We start from the raw sequence: 13,571 nt of genomic DNA, 5'->3' as shown, positions 1-13,571 counted from the left end.
TTATCTTTGAATACATAACTGTAGAAAATATAAAAAGTCATACAAACGTTTTTATTGCCCAGGTAAGAATGATCCCGGTAATAAATCACCCACAACTGATGACTTGGCAAAGATATCTGGGCTGTAAGTTGGTTGACCTTTGTTAGGTTGGGGAGAGGAGATATTTTTCTTATTGATAAGAGAATAATTTGATGCAGAAACTTCTGTTTTTCTATGTTGAAAACTGAGAAAACCTTCTAAGGTTCACAGAAAGAAAGAGAATATATGGGTACATTTCAGTGGCAAAATATTGACAAAAAATGGCAAGAAAGCACAATTAGAAAAAAAAGAGATTTGAAAAGAACCGAACAAATGAATATACGGGTAAGAAGGACTTTCAGAAAGACTCAAGAATAAATATCTGGGGAGAGCCTACAGGATGTTGAAAGGTGATTTCTCATTGAGCTACATGACGTTGGTTATGGAGGCCATTAGTAACTGGCTGTCTAGGGACATAATTCTGGGCTCACTCTGGGATTGCTGTAATTAGACATAAACTTCGTGGGACATGGCAGTGTGTTGAATTGCTCTCTCAAAAAAGCCAAATGGTGACACACCCAGACCATAACGAGAGGCCAAAATGCAACTGGAACAATTTCTACCACCAACCTGCACAAACAATTCCACAGATCCTCACACTCCTCCATCATCCTAGACTCTCAGGGATTCCCTCTTCTCCAGAGCCCACGGTTCCCCTGCTCTCAGGATGCTGCTCCCAGTATTTAGGGTCTTGGCCTCCAGAGACAATCCCTCTCCCCTTGACCATTCCCTGTGCAGATTAGTCATCCCAGCTGCAGCCCAGGTGAGTGTTTCACCACGAGGTTGACGGTGCTCCTCTCTGCCTGGCAGGCCTCCTCCATCATGCCTCTCTCCTGCTGTCTTCAGGCCTGGGCTCCGATGTCACTTCTGTTCTCTTCCAGCCATAAGCACTTCAGGAGATACCGTCTCTCCTATAAGTTCCATCTCTCACTCTCTGCTCTCCTTTCTGCATAAACAGATGCTTTGCTATCTCCCACTTAAAAACATAACAAAATTAACAACAATTAAGAACAAGCAGAAACTGAATTCCTTCCTTCATTCCCTTACAGATCCTGCCATATCTTTCTTCCTTTTAAACCAGTATTTCTTTGAAAGAGTGGTCTGTCCTCAGCCTCTTCACTGTCCTAATATCCATTCTCTCTCCCGACCCCATCAGTCTGCTGTCAGGGCCTCAGCCAGGTCCCTCACTCTCTGCTCCCATATTTTTTAGCCTCAAACTTCCACAGCACTGACATATATGGTCAGTAAGTCTATGACGCTCTTGTCTTGTTAGATCGCCATGAAGTAGTGCTCCTTTTAGCCTCTATGAGTCTCCGCGGGCCAGTCACAGGGTCTTCCTCTCATCCAGTCCTTAACCTCCTCCCACACCCCAAGTCCTCTGACATAGCTTTTCAAGCTCGCTCTTTACTTCTCTCACCTGTGTGATTTCTTTTGCTAGTTTTATGTAGTCCCCTGACTTAGTAATCTCCTATATAAATATGCTTTCGGCATTACTCTGGAGATTTGAGAGATACATTTAACTGCCTCCAGACCGACTCCTCCTGGTCATCTTACTTGTGCCTCAAGTGCCACATAAGCCAGGCTGCAGTCCTGGTCTGCTCCTCAGATGTCCTCCTGTGGCTGTAATCTCACCCTCAGAGAATGCCAAGTCACCCACTCATATAATATTTCACAATTTCAATTTTTACTGATTATAGTTATTTAGAGGAAAGAATTTATAGAAGGAAAATTTTTATCTTTATATTCGTTTTTTAAAAATACGATAGACCTTTAACATTGTTACTATAATTTCAGAGGGCTGTTGCTGGGAATATATGTAGATCTGTTTGGTACCTTAATCCTATCTGCCCAACCTGATACTGAAACAGTCATGAAAGTGCAAATATTTGTGTTCCTACAGGTTTAAAACATTCTATGTTGGAAAACATGTTTTAAAGCTAGCAAACTGGTATTTGTTGAAAGTCTCTTCCTCCTAGAGGGATTTTTTCCCAAAGCACCTGAGAATTTTAGAAAATTTGCTCTGTGTTCCTCTCCTCCCTTCCCACCCCTGCCAGCCTCCCTCACTCCCCAGCACTTAGTAAATGTTTTGGGGGAAAAATCACCCTGAGTTTCAGAACCTCTAGTTTCTAATTCATTGCTGCAGATTCACCTGTCCAACGCTCTGTGGTTTCCCTCTTTCCCAGCTCCATCCCTCTCCTCCCAGCTATGAGTTCACTCAAGCAGCAGAGGTTCTTAGTGGGCACCTGCTGTTTTTCCACTTTAAAAAAAAATTCTTTTTATTGATTATTTTGTAGAAAGAGAGTAAGGGAGAGGGAGAGAGAGAGGAACACAGATGTGTGAGTGTATGGATCTGCTGCCTCCTGCGTGCCCCCGTCAGGGATCTAGCCTTCGGGAACAATTAGGATTAGATTATTAGGTCATGAGGGTGGAGCCCCGTGAAGGAATTAGTCCTCTTATAAGGCAGGATAGAGACTGCATTCCCTCTCTCTGCCCCGTGAGGGCACAGCAGGAAGGTTGCTGTCTGTAAGCCTGGAGGAGAGCCCTTAGGAAAATCTGAACCCTGCTAGGTCAGGAAAGTCTTGATATTAGAAGCAAGGATAAAACAAAACAAAGCAAATAACCAAAACAAAACTAAAAACAAGCTAAGCAAGACAAAATTAGGTAAAAAATGTTTAAAAATTTTTTTAAAAATTATTATAAAATTTAAAAAAGAAAAAACAAAATTTCCCCCCTTTCTCTTCTTCCTAAGGAAAAAAGAGAAAAAATAAACAAACCCACAAACAAAAAACCCAAAACCAAACAAAAGAAAAAAAACAGCAGAAAAAAAGGTAGTCGGTCAGGTGAGTTTTTTCTGGGCAACTTATGTTGCCTGAGGGTCACTGTTTTGTGGGCTGGTTTCAGTTCTCCTGGGAGGTGCTTGTGTATCAGCCAATGTGAGGAGCTGTCCAGGTTTGGCTCTGGTGTCCTCAGGTAGATGGTTGATCTGAGGCTCTCCGTGGGCCACCTCCTCTTGTCAGCTATTTTGCAACCTTGTAGTTGCCTGGTCTTGCTCCAGAGTTTTCTGTAGAGTCTTTAGGGTGCAGGGTGGCTAGTGTAGCCCAGGGTGTCACTCCCCTTAGAGGTGTCGCTGTCAGGCGCTCACCCTGCAGGAGTTAGTCTCTGCCCCACCATCAGCTCCTCAGTCCCTACCCTGTCCTCTGATTCCAGTTCCCCAGGCTCTGTCCTGCTGCAGCTTCAGATTGATTTCAGCCTGTTGCCTTTTCTGTCTGGGCCGTTTCAGCAGCCTGGGCTCAGTGGGTCCCATTAGGAACATGTTCCAGTGAGCCCTTTGCCTGCCCAGCCCCCAGCAGGGTTTTCAGCGTTTCCTCCGGTTCCCAAACAACAGTCCCTGAGAGTCTTTTTCTTGTGACGTCCTCCTGTGAGCTGCTCTCCCTTCCCTCTCAGGACTGTGCCCTGCGGGGTGTCTGGGGCTCAGTGAGCTGGACCTTTCCCATTGGGGGCGGGGCTCCCGGCTGCAGGACAGGCTGTGGGCTCCGGCTCCGCCCCTCCCTGCTCAGCTCTGGTTGGCTGGTCGCACCAGGCCCGCCCCTCAGACCGTCTACTGCGCAGACCCCAGTCCCAGCCTCTGCTGGTCTGTCCCCCAGGGCACCCCCGGAAGGTGGGAGCCAGTTCCGTGATTAGACTCACAAACGCACAAAGCAACACACGGGCAGAGAGTCGGCCCTGCAGGGTCCCCGCCGCCCGTGGGCCAAGGTACCCAGCGGGAGGGGACCCAAAGTCAGCTCCCGGCAGCTCCCCGCACCGCTGGTCTCAGCAAAGCTGGGGCGGCTTCACAGGCCACCACGGTGCCGCTCAGGGCGGGTCGCAGGTCCCAGCCTCCCGGCACCTGGAGCTCAGGGCGGGAGGGCTCCTCCCCTCCCCCACGCGACGCAGATTCAGCGCTTTCTGGGGCTCAGCACAGTGCTCCTCAGGGAGGCAGAGGGTCTGCATGTGCCGGTGCTCAGCGCAGTCATGTGGTCCCTCACCACTTGGGTGCCACAGACCTTGGGACAGCCTTCCCTATTGTCCGCACGCTGAGCACTAGACACTGGTCGCAGATGCCACTAGAGGCTTTGTTTCCCAGGAAGGCTCCGACCCCTCCTCACGGACTCACCGCTCCCCTGGGTCCCTCTACCCTGTGCGCGGGGCGCTCCTTCCCCTCTCGTCGCTCCGGGTGTGGGATCTCCGCTTTTGGACACTGGTCCGCACTCCCGAGGGGAGGGAACTTTGCAGTCTCCTGGCCTCTGGGGCTTTGAGCCCAGCACGGGCTTCAGGGGGGACTCCCCCTTTCTACGCCCCCCTCTCTTACCGGACTTCGTGATGTTTCTTCATTGCTCCCCACTCGCACTCCGTCCACTCAGGTATGTTTGTCTGTTTTTTTTTAAGCTTGTTACATAGGATTTTAGGAGAAAATCAAGTCCGTGGCTGGGAACGGGGGCACTCTGCTGCTTCTCATAGGCTACCATCTGCCCTCCCATATCATTGTCTTTTGATATGTGATTTAATTCTATTGTTGGAAACCAATTTTGAGAGAATGGCATGTATCTGAAATAGTGCACATCATAGCATTTGCTGATCTGCCCCTAAGCAGGTGTACTTGGGTCAGCTGGCATTCTGGCCCCAGCAAGTGGGGTTGTGGAGGAAACACTAGCACAAAATCTAAAGAGTGACAATAAAGGTAACTCAGAAGTGCCATAAACTAAAATACAAGGACAGTTCCACGAGGATTCAGATCTGAGGAAAACAGGGGCTAATTTTCTGTTATAGGGAAATTAGGGAAGCAAAACAGTTGTCTTCACCAATTAGGTTAGTACTGAAAGTGAAGAATCTCTGAGTGATTCCCCAGAAATACATGATCATTATTGACCTTTCTCTGGCCTCCACAGTGAGTTCACAGCAGTGAGTTCACTGGCCCCCACTGCTCCTGTCAGCAATAGGCCAAAGTCTCTCACTTGAGCAGTTAGAGTTGCAGCAGGTTTACGTGGTAGAAATTCTTTGTACTTTCAATGGAATTTTCATGGTAGCACTTGGGTGTCACTTTTTGACTTAGATTTTTTAATATATGACTTTTTTCATCGGTTATGGAGCCAGCAACTTGAGTAGTAATAGAATACATAGCAGTTTTTAGGCTCACGTGCTAAGAGGGATGCGAGCACCAGCACCTGGATGTGCCAGTACTTGTGCATTTACTAGAGTGTGGCCACAATTTCTTTCAAGTTCCTGAAATTCTCCAAAGCAGGAGAGAAGTTTCTGGAGTAGTTTGCCTTTCTGGTGTCCCCTGTGTGTATAAGACCATTAAAACCTCTCCTTAATCATGTGCATTAATCTAAAAGAGTGGCTACTAATCAGGGAGTTCTGCACTTCTCATCTCAAAGTGTTCTATTCCCACAGTTTCTCTTATCTGGCTTATAAAGGAGAGAGTGGGTTTGGGAACTGGTTGCATTAGGTCACTCAGTTTCCCATCTGAGAGAAGTGACAGGTAGAGCATTCTCATACATGGAACAAACCTTCCCAAGGCCAAAGAAGTGCAGGATGCTGACATTGGTGTAGGGGACTGAGAGCCTTGAGGGCCAGTTAGGGGCTTCTATCAGGCATCAAATCCAAGAAATCAAGAAGTATCTAATAATTACAGGTCATGATCCCAGGATTTAGTTTATGCCTTAAGAGGTTGAGCTGAGTGCAAGTGATCTAACAACAAATGAAGGGTGGGTGTCTCCTGAGTTCTCACCTGTCAAGTCCTGCATGACTCCTTCCGGTTGGGCTGAGTGGGAACAGTGGGGGACAGGAAAAAAGACAGAGAGACAGAAAGCGGGATCAGGAGGTTCACCTCATGCTGATGGCATACAGGTGACACTAAACGGGCTTTGCAGCTTCATTTTATACAGCACTCATTTATCTCTAAATCTCCCTTGGACAGCATGTCATTGTTCTCCTGTCTGGCCGCAGCCACAGTTCCCCCAGGTTGTCCCCGGGCGAGGGCCAAGCTGTTTGCTCACATCTCGGTGTGCATTACTCAGAGTTTCCAGTTCCCGGAATGAGGCTTGGCCTCTGGGTGTGCCTCTGGGTCTGTAAGGGCTTTGTCAGCTTACAGCTGGCTCCCCACACTCGCTTAGAGCAACCATTACAAGTTCTCACTCAGTTTTATGGACTGACAGCATTTAATGCACTGCGGTGTCCTGGAGAGAGCAAACTCTTGATGATTTAAACATCTATAGTAGCTTTTATGAAGCTGCAGCTGTAAAAATAAGAATCAATTTCTCTCAATGTCCTAAGTAGATTTTCCATAAACTGTAGGGTTAATGAGGCTAGATTGAAAAAAAACTCTAGTGACAGCACACACACACACACAATCTTTACTCTGAACAAGGTAAATACATAAATCTAGGAAGTGGTTATGAGAATGTTTCACTTGAATTTTTACCCCATGCTATTCTCTTGAAAATAATAATAATAATAAAAGCAATAAAAAGAGGAAGAAGGGCAGCCATTCTTCAGTGTGTGTGTGTGTGTGTGTGTGTGTGTGTGTGTGTGTGTGTGTGTTCACATGAGAATATATATCCGTGTGGCTTCCCGGTCACATGAGGTCATCTTTATGACCACCACAGAACTGAGAGGAGCAAAGTACAGTCCAGTTCCCTCCCCTGGTGCGTCCTGCCCTGCTGGTCGCAGGACAGGCAGGAGGACACCGGGTGGTCTGACTGAAGCTTTGGTGTTGCAGAGGGGCCTCAAGAGGAGAGGAGATACCCACTGTATCGTCTGAATCTGCCACTGTTCTGTGCTGATTAACCAGGTGAGCTAAAAATCAATTTTGTTTCCTGGGGGTTTAGAAGGGGAGTGTTGGTGTGTGTGTGTGTGTGTGTGTGTGTGTGTGTGTGTGTTCATGAACAGCCTGAGAAAGATGGGAAAGGTTAATGGAGATAATGAAGAATGGAGAAAAAAGACCTAAATTTAGAATCATTGACTTTCATGATTTGTCCATGTTCAGTTTCTTTCTTTTCCTCTTTAGCAAACCTTAAGGATTCCTCTAGAAGAGCCATGATCCTCTCCAACCGCACATGCTGGGCTTTTGCCTCACTCTCTCTGGCCCTCAGAAAATTCCTGGCTCTGTCCCTGTTGGCTCTCAGTCCCGCCCATGGTCTCTATACCTCCTTCATACCTGTTGTTCTTCCATCACTGTCTGCCCAACAGCAGAATTTTTTGCTGTCAGGTGAGAAAGCTCTGACTCCTTTTCTTCCCTGTACTCCCTTCTCTAAACTCAGTCCTTCATAAACCAGTGAGAAGAGAGGTCTTCTCCTTCTCTTCTTAATTAACTACTTATTTAGTGAGTGTCTAAAACAGGCTACGAAAACGATAATAATAGTTACAAGTAAGGAGTCCTTTACAAGTAAAAATAAAACATAATTCTCTTCACTTTCCCCCACATCAAAACCCAACTAAAAGCTCAGTTTTGTTAAAAACAAAAGATTGGTACCAATTTTTGCCTATTTCATAGCAGGATGCTCTGGGTTTCCATGAGTGGTTACATCACCTGCTGAGTTGGCCGTATTGTCCCAGATATTCTGTAAATAGTTTTCTCTTTTTTCTTTACATTTTTTCTTTTGAAGAGCAAACTTTTACATTTTCTTAAGCCTAATTTATAACTCTTTATGTTTCATGCTTTATATGTTTTATGTAAGAAATACTTGCCTACTTGGCCATAAAAAAAGAAGTAAACCTTTGTGACAACAGGGATGTAAGAAATACACACTGGAGAGCGTGAGGCAACGTGAAATAAGCCAGTCAGAGAAAGACAAGTACCACATGATTTCACTCATATGTGGAATCTAATGAACAAGATAAACTAACAAACAAAATGGAAACAGACTCATAGACAGAGAACAGACTGGCAGCTGTCAGAGGGGAGGGAGGTTTTCGGAGTGGGTGGAAAAAGTGAAGGGATTAAGCAAAAACAAAACAAAATGAAACAAAACCCCCAAAGGCCTCACTGACAGACAACAGCATGGTGATTTCCAGGGGGAAAGCAGGGTGGGCAGAGGTAGAAGAGCCTATAGGGAGATAGACGGTGATGGAAGGAGGCTGGGCTTGGAGCAGTGAAAACTCAATCCAATACACAGGCGATGAATTATAGAACTGTACACCTGACACCTATACAATTTTATGGACCAATGTCACCCCAAAAATTCAATAAAAAACAATAAATACTTGCTTAATCCAAGGTTGCAAAAAGTTTCTCCTATGTACTTTTCTAGAAGATTTATAATTTTTGAATTTACATGTAGGTCTGTGAGAGTTTTTGAGATTTTAATATTGTGAGGTAAGAATCTCTGATTATTGTCTTTTCCCTCTGGATATCCAGTTTTTCTAACATCATTCATTGAAATATTGCCTTTCTCTTAGTGAATGGCTTGACAGCTTTGTTGCAAATCAATTAAGCATAAATGCCTATATATCTATATGTACATATCTATGTATACATATATATCTATATAGGTGCAAATCAATTGACCATTCACACATCTATATCTATATGTCCCTTCTAATGCTAATATACTGAATTAGTGAAACTGTTGAAATAAAAAAAGTATAAGACCTCCAACTTTTTCTTTCATTTTAATATTGATTTGATCAGTCTAGATCTTTGGTATCAGTTTAAATGTTTGATGCTATAGATGAATTTGAAGAGAATTGATATGTTAAAAATAATGAGTCTTGCAATCAATAATAAATAGAATTTCTCTTCCTTCATGCTTTAAATTTTCCTAACAGTAATCTGCATTTTTCATGGAATGGATCCTGAGTGGCCTTGTTATGTTTATTCTTTTTTTAATTTTATTTTTATTGTTGACACTTACAGATGTCCCATTTTCTCCCCCTTAGCCCACCTCCACCCAGCCTTCACCACCCCAACCACTGTTTTCTGTGTCTATGGGTTATGCATATATGTCCTTTGGCTAATCCCTTCATCTTCTTTCATCCAGTCTGCCTTCCCCCTCTCTCTGACAGCTGTCAGGCTTTTCCATGCATCCATGCATCTGTTTCTACTTTGTCAGTTTATTTTGTTCATTAGATTCCACATATAAGTGAGACTACATGGTATTTATCTTTTACTCACTAGCTTATTTCACTTAGCATAATAATCTCCAGGTCCATTCATGCTGTTGCAATAGGTAAGTGTTCTTTTGTTTTTACAACTACATAGTAGTTCATTGTGTAGATGTACAACAGCTTCTGTATCCACTCATCTACTGATGAGCAATTGGGGTGTTTCCAGATCTTAGCTATTGTAAATAACTCTGCTATGAACACAGGGGGCATATATTCTTCTGAATTGGTGTTTCAGGATTCATAGTATGTATTTTCAGAAGTGGGATCGCTAGGTCAAAAGGCAGTTCCATTTTTAATTTTTTGAGGAACCTCCATACTTTTTTCCGCTGTGGCTGCCCCAGTCTGCATTCCCACCAGCAGTGAACTAGAGCTCCCCTTTCTCCACACCCTCGCCAGCACTTGTTTGTTGATTTTTTGATGGTAGCCATTCTGGAAGATATGAGATGATATCTCATTGTGGTTTTCATTTGCATCTCTCTGATGATTAGTGACTGAGCATTTTTTTCGTATGTCTCTTGGCCATCTGTATGTCCTCTTTGGAGAAGTGTCTACTCAGTTCCTTTGCCCATTTTTAATGGGATTGTTGTCTTCCTGGTGTTGAGTTGTATGAGTTCTTTATGTATTTTCGAAATTAACCCCTTATGGGTTGTATTGTTGGCAAATATGTTCTCTCATACAGTGGGTTCCCCTTTCATTTTGTTACTGTTTTTTTTTGCTGTGCAGAAGCTTTTTGGTTTGATGTAGTCCCATTTTTTTTATTTTGTTTCCCTTGCCCTCAGAGATATATCAGCAAACATACTGCTACAAGAGATGTCTGAGATTTTACTGCCTAAGTTTTCTTCTAATGTTTTTATGGTTTTGTGACTTACATTTAAGTCTTTTATCCATTTTGAGTTTATTCTTGTGTATGGTGTAAGTTCATAGTCTAGTTTCATTTTTTTCATGTACCTGCCCAATTTTCCCAACACCATTTATTGAGGAAGCTCTGCTTACTCCATTGTGTGCCCTTGCCTCCTTTGAAAAATTCTTACGTATTTTACATTTTTGATGCTAATACAAATGGAATTATTTGTTGCTAATATATACAATAAAATTGATACCTGTTTATTAACTTTATATTCTGTGACCCTGATAAATTGACTCATTAGGTCTTATAGTTTCTCTGTAAATTCTTTAGAATTTTTTTTTGCTCTTATATTCTACATCTTATCTGCAAATGGTGATGGTATTGTTATTTTTCTTTCTGAGTTTAATGTTTGTTTTTTTCCTACTGCAATGGCTGGTACTTCAAGTACATTATTGTTGAGAAGTGATGACAGTGAGCTCCCGTTCCTGTTTTTCAGTCTTGGAAAAAATCATTCAACATTTCATCATTATGTGTGATATAAGCTTTAGGGTTTATTATAGATGCTGTTAATCAGGTTGAAGAAATTCCTCTCTATTACTAGTTGAGTGAAAATTTAATTTTTAAAGAAGAACTTAGGATGTCTTTCCACTTATTTATCTCTTCTTTAACTTTTGTCAGCAATGTTTTATAATTTTCAGTGTACAAATCTTTTACCACCTCAGTCCCATTTATCCCTAAAGATTTTACCTTTGTGATGGTATTGTAAATGGAGTCATTTGTTTTTATTTTAAAAAGCTTTTATTGGGTATAATTGTGTTAAAAAATTCAACCAAGTAAATTTGAAGTTCAAATTGGCTTTATTAAGTGATGGGCACTCAGAGGAGTTGTACAAAATGGGAAGTTTTTATAGGAAGAAGGGTGGAGCAAGGGAGCTATTAACAACAACAACAACAACAAAAATAAGTGATTATTTTTGAGATGGGGCACCTTTTGTTCAGAGGCATGAGGATGGGAAGAGTTTTCAACATATAAATTGCTTCTTATTTTTATGGGAGATAGGGCCAACAGTGACAAATTACCTTAGTGGTGCTTGACCAGAAATCCCAGACTAGCTGATAAAGATTAGTTTGCTGGGAAGTTGAAACTGGAGTTGGATCAGGTGCTAAATCTAGGTTTGGTGTCAGGAGGTTTTAGCATGAGTGATGCCATTTGAGGCCTGTGGTTGGTTTTTTTAACAATTGACAAATAAATATTTATATATTTAGGGGGCATAATTTGGTGTTTTAGTAATTGTATACAATGTTAAATGATCAACACAAGCTAGTTGACATATCCATCACTTCACATAATTATAATTTTCTTCTTTTTTGTTCTAAGGATACTTACAGGAAATTTGCTAGAATCTTAGCAAATTTCAAGTATACATAAAGTATTACTTGAAAGCTTAAGGTTGGTGGTGAGTAGGCAGACTACAGCCATCTCAGGCAGTGGATAAAGAACATTTGAATTTTTTTAAGGAAAAAGGGGGATGGGATCTCAAAGGGAAGGGCTACACAGCACTGAGTCAAAGGGTATTGAGTCCATGATGGCAGCAAAAATATAATTAGGATGGTGAAACAAGAAAGGTCCACAGAAGAAGTAACAGGAGAGCCCAGGCTGGGCTGCTCTGGCTCACCGAGAAGTCAGAGAGAAGGGGCCTTGGGGAGGGTAAGCCTGGGAGGAGCTGCTGCTGCCCATTGCTCCCCTGGTTGCAAGCCTCCTGGGGTTCCCTTGGAGGAATGGAGATGGTGCTGGGGTGCTCCCCTGCTGGGGAGCACACACTGGGCCCTTTTTCCTGAGTGTATTTTTCTCTTTCTGGCAGAAGGGAGTTTTAGGGGAGGTCTCAGGGGAGTGTATCTATAGAATATTCATCAGCTTTCAGGATGTGCTCTTGCAGGGTTGTGGTCACCACTGATTGATCATTGCCAGGGCAGGGAGTCATTAGTCAATGTGTCTGGTCCTGATGCAGCCAAAATGTCACTTGTCTGGTGTTGCTGCTTTTCTAGGCCTCGAGCTGAAATGCAATTGAGGCCTAGATGTTATTTTTAGGAACAAATTGCTCAGGGGCTCTAATCTTCAAGACTAGTGATGTGCTGGGGGAGGATAGGCTACCCTGGGGAGAAGCTACTTGTTTTTCCAGTTTTGCCCCTTGCTAGCCATCAAGGTCTTCCTGCCCTGGTGAGCCTCTGTGCCTGAATTTTCTGTACCTGGCATCTAACATTTCCCCCTCAAGGATATTTTGGCACTGAATCTTTTCAGAGAAAAAGGGGAAAGGATCTCTTCTGTAACTACAGCCTGCTGAAAAAGGGTGATGTTTTCACTCAGAGCCAAAAGGCTCTTGCTCTCCTTCAGAGGGGTGATGTGACCTTGGCACAAAAGGAGGTTGTGATGGTGTCAGAGGTGGTATTCCCTGAATGTAGGCCTTGTAACCCAGTAGAGACAAACTGTTTTACAAATCTTAGCATTATTGCAGCAAAAGCTAGAATGACAAGAATTATGACAAATGGTCTGATAAAAAGAAAAAGTTCTGGTTGTTAATAATTCCAAGGCAAAGCATGAGAGAAAAATGAAACATTAGTTTGGAGGGTTGTAGTCAAATAAACCAGAAAAAAATCAGGATATTGTTTAGTTTATCTCATGGGTGAAAAATAAAACTTTGAGGTCAATGAACCAAACTAGAGTCTAACCTTTACAATTGTGTATATTCAGTCTATTAAAACACAACTTCCCCCCTAAAATTATAGTCATTTTTATTAAAGAGCCAAATTAAGACCACTTTATTTACTGTATTAAGTTTAGTTTCAATTTGACCTGATTGCATGAAGAGAATAGAAATTGATCATATAGGCTTTTTAAAATGTGCTTTGCTGGAATTTCATGATTGAGCTTTAATTTACCCCTCAGGGCAAAGAAGCTGAGCCACATGGTTCTCATCTGGCCTTTCTCTGCTAGGGGTTGGGTGGATGCCTCAAGTTCTTGAGGTCCCCAAAAAGTCTCAAGATTCTTTCCTTGCCATCTTTTAGGAAAGCAACCTTCATTATTTACCTGGAAAGATTGCTGTGAACCACTGACTAAGCAAGGTACAAGGCCATTTCTTGCAAGTGGCTTTGATCCGTTTTGAGACTGCTTTCTGGTGATGCCCAGAATTCAGGCACATCTTTTTCAGCCATCACGTTTCAGTCAAAGAATTGGTGAACAAGACCACAACTGGAAACTGGCCTTATAAAGAGAATAGATTCTTATTGGATTTAGGCAAATATATATATTGTTATGAGTTGTCAAATTCTGGTGGGATCAGGTAGGGAGAAAAATATAAAAGCTTTAAGATTGCTTATGAAGGTATAATTTACCAAATTGTTCTAGGGAAATAAAAATAAGCTTTCTTATATCTAGAAGATAGAAAGATTTCCATATAACTAATCTTTTGTTTGTCTCGATTATTTGTCAATATTTTATGTTTTCA

General features: G+C 42.6%; 1 protein-coding gene across 1 annotated transcript in view; it reads left to right on the top strand.

The window, feature by feature from the left end:
* Positions 1-4,072: 4,072 nt before the first annotated feature.
* The window catches only part of LOC107544123 (butyrophilin subfamily 1 member A1-like), a 139,121-nt gene continuing 129,622 nt past the window's right edge, over positions 4,073-13,571 (top strand). Inside the window, exons 1-2 of the mRNA XM_087817324.1 lie at positions 4,073-4,478; positions 6,836-6,907. The gene's annotated coding sequence lies outside the window, so the exon portion shown is untranslated. The remainder of the gene's footprint in view (positions 4,479-6,835; positions 6,908-13,571) is intronic.

Source organism: Miniopterus natalensis, chromosome 5, assembly GCF_054644295.1.
Source record: "Miniopterus natalensis isolate mMinNat1 chromosome 5, mMinNat1.hap1, whole genome shotgun sequence".
In the NCBI taxonomy this organism is placed as follows: Eukaryota; Metazoa; Chordata; class Mammalia; order Chiroptera; family Miniopteridae; genus Miniopterus; species Miniopterus natalensis.
This window is presented reverse-complemented; position numbering and strand designations above follow the sequence as displayed.